The sequence below is a fragment of the Lagopus muta genome, chromosome 14, assembly GCF_023343835.1.
Source record: "Lagopus muta isolate bLagMut1 chromosome 14, bLagMut1 primary, whole genome shotgun sequence".
NCBI classification, from domain to species: Eukaryota; Metazoa; Chordata; class Aves; order Galliformes; family Phasianidae; genus Lagopus; species Lagopus muta.
The window spans coordinates 7,626,679-7,636,600 of NC_064446.1; the positions used below are offsets into that span (position 1 = coordinate 7,626,679).

General features: G+C 39.9%; 1 protein-coding gene across 9 annotated transcripts in view; it reads right to left on the reverse strand.

Annotated features, from left to right (window-relative positions):
• The window catches only part of FABP6 (fatty acid binding protein 6), a 51,011-nt gene extending 41,140 nt beyond the window's left edge, over positions 1–9,871 (reverse strand). For 3 of the 9 annotated variants that reach the window (XM_048961048.1, XM_048961040.1, XM_048961039.1), the window contains exons 1-2: positions 9,199–9,522; positions 8,077–8,164 (exon numbers count right to left, since the gene is read on the reverse strand). The gene's annotated coding sequence lies outside the window, so the exon portion shown is untranslated. The other 6 variants (XM_048961042.1, XM_048961041.1, XM_048961049.1 and 3 more) reach the window with 5 other exon arrangements.
• Between the last annotated feature and the right edge of the window lie 51 nt (positions 9,872–9,922).

Here is a 9,922-nt window from a genome sequence, read left to right on the forward strand (position 1 = left end):
TGAGTAACACAATAAAGTGCAGAATCCTCTCTTGGGTAATAAGATTAAGTATTTATAATTGAGAGTGTAATACTTCAACCAAATACCAACTGCTATTGGATTATTACTTTTTCAGTTACCCTGACCTCCAATAATTTTTTCTGCCAAAGAGGTGACCAACAGCCAGTAGTAAATACGTTTTTTCCAGAGATGAACAGATGTTTCCAGCTTCCATTTTCTGGTACAAAGAACCAAAATTTGCTGTGCTCATCCCATAAGGAGACGAGGTTGTATGTGATTCCATTGACACAGCAAAGCCTACAAACTACTGATGGGCTGAAAGGAACGTGAAGGATTTGGTCTACTTACAGATTTCCAGGAAATATTTGTACAATATATTTTCTTGCTGCAATCTTCACATAAGATTGAAGATCTTTCTTAGTTGCAACGTTCTTTAATTCTTATTAAACATTTTTCAGCCACATATTTAACTAGTCCTTATTGCAGTGCTTATTTGCCACAAACATTCCAAGGGGCTTTCTCAGAAATAGCATTCTTAAATAATTAAAGGAGATTGAGGAAAAATGAAACAAAAATTAATGGAGCAGGACATTTTCATGGAAAAAATAATTGTACTTGTACGTCAACTAGAAAAAGGAAAAAAGTAGGAACAAGTCAAGAAAAACAGAATTTGCATGAGTGAGAACAGAAGAGTCTGGCAATGTCAGATTGAAGATTGCATCTTTAGTCCCTTAATATGCATTTGTTTAGATAGCCTTTAAATAACTAGTTGTATTTTTCTGTACTTTCATTCTTTTTTTTTTTTTTTTAATTTTTAGCCATACAGACTGTCCTGTTTCTGAAGAAATTTTCTGAAACTCACTTGCATACATACTATTTACAAGATACACTGCATTACTTGAAGTATAATTTGTGATGTTTTAATCACGCTGCAATTATATTTTGCCAGCTGGAGACTTAAGAGCTGCAGAGTGCTTGGCTTGTGACAAATTAGCCACATATCTTTTGTTTCTATTTATTCACTTAATGCTTTTCAGACAGAAATCTAGAAACATTCTCTTCCATAAGTGTCCAAAAGAGATGAGACAGAGTGCTAAGCTAGAGTTCAGAATGCAGATATTTACACAGCCTTACTTACAGTAGCCCCTTTCATAGTAATTTCTAAATGGCCGCGCATAATACACAGAATTTATTGAATTAGGTGTTCTTAACTGGAACTCACAAGCTAAGGAAGAAGGAAACATCATTAATTATTGTGGTATAAATCATTATCAAATTTGGCAGAACACTGCCATTTACACAAATGAATCTTTAGGTGATTCAGAAGTACCCCAGTGATTCCAAAAACATCACCCCCATGGCTTGATGCAGTACCCCTCACATGATAAAACAGGACACAAAGGCAGGTAAATGAAACCAAAAGGAACCTTCTCAACCTTTCTCTCAGATGCAAAAGAGGCTAAGATCCAACCCTGCTGCAGTACGCAATCCAACCACAGCTTTGTACTTAAGGCGACTGCATTCAATTCAACTGCAGAGAAAAAATACACAGAAGAAAATACCAAAGTCACCAAGACCAATATCCTAGGAAAAATACTGGGAGAGCTTGAGTTGCCTCTCAAACACAGTACCTCCAAGGACTGGTTTTGCCATGGAAACCATACAGGGAAAAGAAAAAGAAAGCTACTTACTGGTGCTGCAGCAGCTCGAAGAGATTCTGCCACAGCAGCAAGGGTACCTGCAAACACCTGCTACAGTTCTAAACTGCACTATGAGAACTGCAAGTTGCACGACAAGGCCTCGCTTTGGAAAGCCTTATTCCATCAGAATGCAGCATCCATAAAAAGAACCATTCACTAATAGCTTCCATGAGCAAACTCTTGTGCTGCATGAGCCACTGCTCGGGTAGGATGCTGATTTAGCACTGATTCAGGGGAAAACTGAGTCACTCAGTAAATCATTTGAGTGTGCTCTAGGGACCTCCAACAGAAATTCAGGTAAGGTCCAGACATGCTTACCACATCAGGACCATATTTAAGGGAGTAACTGACACAAACAGTGCTATAAACTTCACTGAAAAAAACGAATAACTATAAAATAAGAAATGATACGTTTTCAAAGTTTTTTCTCCATTTAAAATTGAAGAGGTAAAGATTCAGAGAATGCAGGATAATTATCTGATTCTTGGTAGAAAGGAGCTAAAAATCTAACAACCAGATGGAAGATCCTTAAAGTGATCACAAATCATTCAATAACCACGAGAGCCAAACCTTAACAAGCTTTCTGCTATATTGAGCAATCCTCCAGACCTGAATGCCATGTCTGTGTTTAAGAGAAATAAGCCATACCCACAGTTAAAGCACTCTGAAGAGCCACAGGAGAGTTTCACAACTAAATGTTAACACAGTGTTCTTAGCAAGGCACAGTTGCTCTTCCATTCCCAATAAAACTTAGGGAGCTTGACTGGAAATATTTCTGACACATTGAAAACACCTATGGCTTTCCTATAAATTCATCACCTGGGAACTAAAATCTTAGTTTTCACTTGCAAAAATCCATAAATGTGAATAGACACACGATGATGGTGCAAAAGCAGCAGTGAGACTTGGTAAAAATTAGCATACCCCAGGATTCATAACCCTTGTGTGTGGGTTTTTTTTGTTTTTGTTTTTGCAACATTACACTTGAGTGAAATTTAGAACAGGATTCTAAATCCAAGACAAAATATACAGTGGTTTACATTCCCACAGGATAGACAGCTTAGACTATTTGAGCAAATGTTTTCTTTTATGTTACGATTTTTTCAATACTACCTTGTATTTATGCTAAAACACTGTAAGATCCTGGCTAAAATACCACTTAAAACATGAGTGAGAATATATTCCATTCTGTTTGCTAAACAAGAACTTTGAGCAGGAAGAAAAGAAGAATTTAATATCTAAAGGAAACAAGATCTCAGAGTATTTGGATCTTCAATTCAGGCAACAGCCCCCAAGCACACAGCTCTGGGCACTAAGAGAATCAGCCAAAGTTTGCAAACCATGGAAAACACAACCAACATTGTTTTAAAACAGGAAAATTAATCTTTCACAAAAAATAAGAAAAATGTGATAAGAATAGTTCTGTAATACTTAAGTCTGTTTGAAAAACTTCTATGAAAGTGTTAATTTATGGATAAAGAGTTGGAAATTGCATTAAGTACTGGTTTAGTCACAAAATTAATAGAAGAGCCTAAGGCCTTTAAGCTTTCAAAAATATTTGGCCTTAGAGCTCAAACTGAGAGAAAACACAGCTAAATGCCTCAACAGATTAGTCACTAATTTCCCCAAAAAAGCCTTGTTAACACTTGTAGACCTTTCCTCGGGTTTTGAGATACACAATTCTCATGTTTAAATTGAGCAGTGAACATACCTGTAGAGTCAGAAGGACAGATGTTCCACTGAGGAGATCATTTCAAACCAGCTTAGTGTACCCTTCTGAATCACTCTCCTGAGAGTGCTTCATCTCCCCACTAACTACAGAGCTCATAAACCAGCCATTTAGTTTAGGCACCTAAATTAGGTCATGTGTATTTGTCACCCTCTGACCAAAACGCTCTTGTCCACGTTATTCATTTAAGTGTATTCCAGATCAAATCTACCCCATGCAGCAGAAAAGACGCACTTCTCTGCCTGATGAAGAAGTAGTCAGAGGGGCTGTCAGCCCACCGAAACGTTTGCAGCTCCAGCAAGAAGGAACTGGAGTTATTCACACCCACATCAGGCACGAGGCTGCTGATGTGCAGCATCCCAGCCCAGCAGCTTCTTGTAGCTACACCGATACATCTCACGTCCAGAGCACTGCAAAGGCTGACTAAGTCTGACAATGCATTCCAAACAATTTGTCAACTCTGCTTTGATTTCTTGGTTACATTTAAGACTAATCTTGCTTTACTGAGACTCCAAGTCTCAGTAAAACCCATCACAACAGGGCACTAAAAACTGATCCATAAATGAATTGATTCATTCCCTACTACAGCTCTTAATACTGACAGGCATCTGTGGGAAAAGGGCTGGTACTTGATGTAGTAAGAATAAGCTATAATCAGGAAGTTAATCATTCAAATATAACAACCACGGTTTGTGAGACACTATATACCAGCTTTTGGTGCATATTAATTTTTTTTAGTTCACACTAAAATGATTTTTTGTTGAAGACAGTTATAATGCACGCACCCTTGTAAGACGGGACATAAGGTATTTGATACTAAAGTATGATATATAAAATAAGAATATAAAATGAGATTCAATTTTGCACCTTGAATTTGCTTTATTTTATTTCAATGTGTGGAGATACTGTGTAGATATCTCATGTACCTACAGAGGCACTCATTTCAGAAGATGACTGACATCAGTGAGATTACATGACAGCGCAGGAAGTAGCTTCAGACCACACTTTCTAAAAATCATAAAACAAGCATGAGGCACATCAGCAGTGAGCTAATGCCAGTGCCTTGCCCCAAGGGCTCACTTATATTTGTAATTTTTTAAGCAACTCAATCTACGGTAATTGATTTAAATCAATTTTACACAGACATCGGGCAGAGCCCCAGTCATTGATTTCTTCTCTTGTTCCTGAGAAATTTAGCTGTTAGTTAACTTCCCATATTCCAGAGCAGACTTTCAGGGCATGCCTGCTTACAGTGAGATTTTATAAATCCTTTATGATCGTTCACAAACCCAGCAATAGCAGCTCAGTACTCATAAGGACATAAAACATTTTTTTTCCTCCACAATCAAAAATGGTATTCCAGCAAGTAACTGTTTTAAGAGCACTACTTTCTTAACTTGCTATAGAAGCAGCAAGTCTGCAGCACACAACCAAGACCCAGCCTTTATTACGTGCTTATCCTCTTCTGAATTACTTATGCACATCAGCTTTCGCTGGTCACATTTATTTTCTTTTTGAATACAGAAGCCTTGAAAATGTCACAGTTGTGGAGCTTGACTGGCAAACATTGTGTTACTAAATCCATTTTAAAGTAATTCAGTATAAAACCATGGTTCTTAAACCATGACCTACTGAGGGTTTTTATGAAACTCAGATTTTGCTCAGGGTCACAAGAAATTGTTGTCACTATGACAGCCACAGGAATCTGTTGCCCCTATGATCCCAATCAACAAGTGGAACAATGTTGCATTTTCCAAAGTGCATTATTTCTTAGTGTTGCTCCTGACAGGAAAGATAGGAGTTGCTGGTTGATAACATACAATCCCTTTGATGTGTGGAGTCACAGAACCTGAGTAAGTTTGTTAGAGCTTCAAATTGTAAACTTCTAACCTAAAATTCTTACATAACAGTCCAGAAACCAGGAAAAAATACCTGATATTCTATCAAGACTTCTTGTAAGTCCACATAATCACTTAAGGTTTCCATTTGTCTACATATAGATCAACTGCAGCATCAACAGCTACAGTGAATGCATGTGTATCTAGCCACCTTGGAAACCAGTAACAACGAATTCTGGCTGCTAGGCAATCGCAAGGTGCAGCCCATTCTTGAGGCTGTTTCACCTGCAATGGTAGAAATACTCAGCTACCATTTAGCTATGTCTGCTGCAAAAAAAAAACAATTTTGGCTTCACTGGCTCCCTGACATGCCTGTGGTATATAATGTTCCATTTCAACCTTGTGGATGTGCCTGCATTGTCTGTTGGACCTCTCATGGCAGCGTACGTTTATTGAACCCAGTGCACACAGAATGACGTTGTTACCACTGCACAAGTGAAGCACATACACACTGTGATTATCCATACACTTTGAGATTTCCTATTAATATTTAGTTTGGTGCAATAAGACCTTTTGGCCTTGACAGAAAAAAGTCAGCATCAATATCTGGCAGTAGAAGCATTTCAATAGACAAGGCTGCCAGACCTGATCCTTACCATGACCCAGCTTAGAAACACAACTCTTTCACCAGTGTATACTGATGCAGTGATAGAACCACCTCTGCTTTTTACCACAACCTTATCACATCCATTTACTCACTCAATTCAAGCTTAGTGCAAATTATGCCACTCAGTCTGTTAATATATCTTCAAATAACTTTGCGTTTTTCCTGCCTTCACATTCATCATTTTATGCACTCCAATTTTATGAGTTCCTTCCTCCCTTGAATTCATAGCTTCTTTTCTACTTTTGTCCTTTCTGCCAATCGCTGAACAGAGACTCATTTTAATCTAAAGAAATTGTGCAATTTGTTTCATTAACTTCATTCATTTTCATTTGGCAGTTTGTAAAGGCTCGGGGACAGAAACAAGGCCTCAGCTATTAGCTCTATGCAAACCAGCCACAGAAAGACAAACCCTATCCTCAGGAGACTACAGACTACATTTAAAATAAACAGAAATTAAATGGTGATCAACAAAGATCGGGCTGGAGAAAAGTTATACAACATGCATTTTTCTGTTCAATGAACATGTTTCATCCTGCACCTACATGCCTCCTGCTAACAGCATTCCCACTCAGGGTTACTTGTGATATCCTATTTCTGTTCACCATTGGAGTAGAACAACATATAAATGTTCTATTTACTTATTTTTACAAGCACATGCAGCTCCTTTGAACACGTAAATAACATGGACAAAGAGCTGGTTATATATCATTTTTAAGACCCTCCCTCCCCCCACGTTTGCAGTGGTTGGGTTGGACGGGTTAGAGGTTACCTCCTCAGTTTGTTATTACAAGGAAACTTCGAGAGGTGTTAACAAATCATACACCGAGGTTCGCTTCCCCTGCTTCGCATAAGGACTACTGCGGACTCCAACGGACCAAAAGATGGCTTTCAGCATTTTAATGCTAATTGCCTGCCATAAGCAACACTTGATGAAAAGCAGGGTTGGTTTCAGTAAGCATTAATCTCCCCGAAGTTTTGGAAGCGGAAATCTTCCATTTTCTGCCCATCCTTTACAGAAGTCTGAATTTAACATAACAAAAAGCCTGCTGGGCTAAGCTATTAGATCTCAATGTCCCATTAGCTCAAGGAGTAGTCTCTTTGTATAAATTGGTAATTTCTTGTAAGCTCTGAATTTAACGCCATTCTTCTATGCCAGGGCACAGCAGCACTAGGAAAATGAATTGCAGCTAACTGAACTATCCGTGTAGCACAGTTAAAATCACAACCATATGAAGTAAATACACAAGCCGCGCTGTTTTATAGCAGGAACCGCAACAGCTCAGTCCTCTCCTGCCTTTTGAAACACAGTAGCACTACCTCTCTTAAATACGGAAACTAAAACCAATAAAAAGAAGCTCTGACAATATGTATCCCTTCATCCTGCCAACCCTGAGGGCTAACCTGATGCCTTTTCCTCGCAACAAGTGTACACTACAAGTGTAAGACATTATAGGGAAAGCAGCATTAGAACACATGAGCATGGCTCTAACAAGCAGAACGGCTCTGTGCAGGCAGAGTACGGTTTGGCCTACTGTTGAAATACAGCTGGAGTACCTCCAAGCACAGCCAAGTTCTTTGCGTAGGAGAGTAATGTGAAAACAGTTCTGGTGTTACATATGAGCTATCTTCACTAATATGTTTTTATAATCTGCACTAGGACTCAGCTGAATAAGGTAAAAGGTTTCTGATGCATCACACACCGACACAATTGCAGAGGACAAAGGAAACGAGAGGAAAAAACAGCACAGCCCTCCTTACACTTGTCTGACCGTTTTTATTTTTGTTTTTATGACACCAGGCTCTTTCAAGATAAGAACCCCTTCTGCATCATTTGCAACTTCTGCAAATCTTTCAGTGCCACTACTGCACTCTGCTAGGTGGAACATAAAGAAAAAAACTGAAATCCTTGCTCAAGAATAGCTTTGAAATTGAGGTAATTCAGTAGTGACAAATCTTCTTGCTGTTCTCCAGAATTCTGAGAAATAACACGTTCAGCCTTGAAGGCTCTTGGACAGTTACCATCTCTCAAAGTATTATAGCCTCAGGATACAGGTCACATATCTTACAATGTTGGCCAAACAAAATTGTTTCAAAATGACCTAGGCAGTAATATTAATAGTAGGCAGTTTTATGAAAGCTTACCACATATGATTTCTTAAAAACCACAGATCGTATGTCGAATCCATCTGCTGTTTCCCTGTGATACTGATTGATAAAGCTGGGAGCATGCCTGGGAAAAAATAATTAAGAAAAAATTAAAATCAGTATCTACTATTTGTTCCCCCAGTAAATACATTCTATCCTACAAAACCACATTACCAAACCAGCAGTATAACAGATACGATGGGAAAACATAAAAAATTAAGTGATTCTACCTATATTTTCATAGCATTTAACTATATTAAGCAATAGTAACTATATTTGTGATGCATGCCTCCAGAAATACATCTAGTTTTTTCCTGATGTTCCTATATGTTTTTTATACAATTTACACCACTATGTGAAGCAAAGCACTACCAGATATAAATGGGGCAGAGTCCATGCATGTTACGTGTCAAACCACTGCATTCAGGCCAACAGAGCACTTTAATACTTATTCTCTACTGAAATCCTACAGCCAGCAGATCACAGGTCCATACATGAGTAGCAATGAACTAACTGTTATACATCTCTGCTTTGCTGTTAAAGAATACTCCCAGTCTATTACTTAAGAAAATGGCTCGCATTGCTGTAATCTGCATATAGCCCTATTTTCCACAACAAAAAAAAAAGGTGAGCACAATACTGGGCCTTACACTTGATTAATGATTTTTCCTCTTACTTCTTAGAAAAGTCTCATTGGCTTTGCATCCACTATTTATATGCTTTAAAGCAAACACATGGGGCATAGCTCAATTCCTACCCCTTCAAAACCTGCCCGTAAGAAGTCACTAACTTGATCCAAAGGGGACTTTTGCTTTTAAAGAAAACTTTAGAGTTTGGGCTTGTTATTTACAGCAATTTCTGTGTGTCACTGAGCAACATATCCCTGACACCAACATGCGGAAGAAGCACCCACGCTCTGATGGCACCCACCTCCTCAGTTGCTCCCACCTCCCATCCCTCCTCCTAACGGCGCTCTCCTTTCTGCTCCTCAAAGGGAAGCAGCTTCCAAAGACACATGTAACAACCTAAACCGTGTCTCTTTTTTAAAATATTTTATTTATTTTTCTTTTATTTTTCTTTTTTTAAAAAAATTTCCTTAAGAAGTGCATGATTTCCTACCTGGGAAAAGCAAATCCCCACACACCAAGCACTGATCCCACGGGGAGAAAACCACTGACTCAGAACGTCCCACGGGAAAACGTTAACTTTTTTCTTTTTTTCCCCCTCTCTATTCCCCCCACCTGCTTTTCACTTTTACCCAATAAACCCAATTAAAAAAAAAAATTCATCTTTGATTTACTTCACATAACGCAACGAGCGCCCTATCACCCTCACGTTTTTCCCATTACAGCCGATTTCGCCCCTCAACCCCTCCCCCGGGGATGGTCCCTCAGAGGGGCCTGAGGAACCCCCCGAGGCCGCCCGCGTACCCCGCCATCTTCCCCTGCGCCCCCTCCCGGCCGCCCGCAGCGCGCATGCCGACCACCGCGCGCTCCGCTGACGGACGTCAGCTCCCGCCAATGACCGCCCTCCTCTGGGAGCGGCTCCACCCTCCGCCAATGAAACGACGGAGCTGCCGCAGAGGCCCGGCCCCTCCCGTCCGTAAGGACCTGTGAAGCGCTAAGCCACGCCCCTTCTTCCTCTTCCCGACTCTCCATTGAATGAAGTCCTCACTGACCAACGGGAAGTTTCCACTGGGCTCGACTGACAGCTTCGCTCTCCATTAGAAGTAGAAAGCTCCGTGGCGTCCACCAATAGACTACCAGACGTGAGCCTAGGGGGCGGGCTCTCCCTCCCAGGCGGGCGGGGAAGGCCGTGGTTATCGATCCCGCTGCTGGAGGGA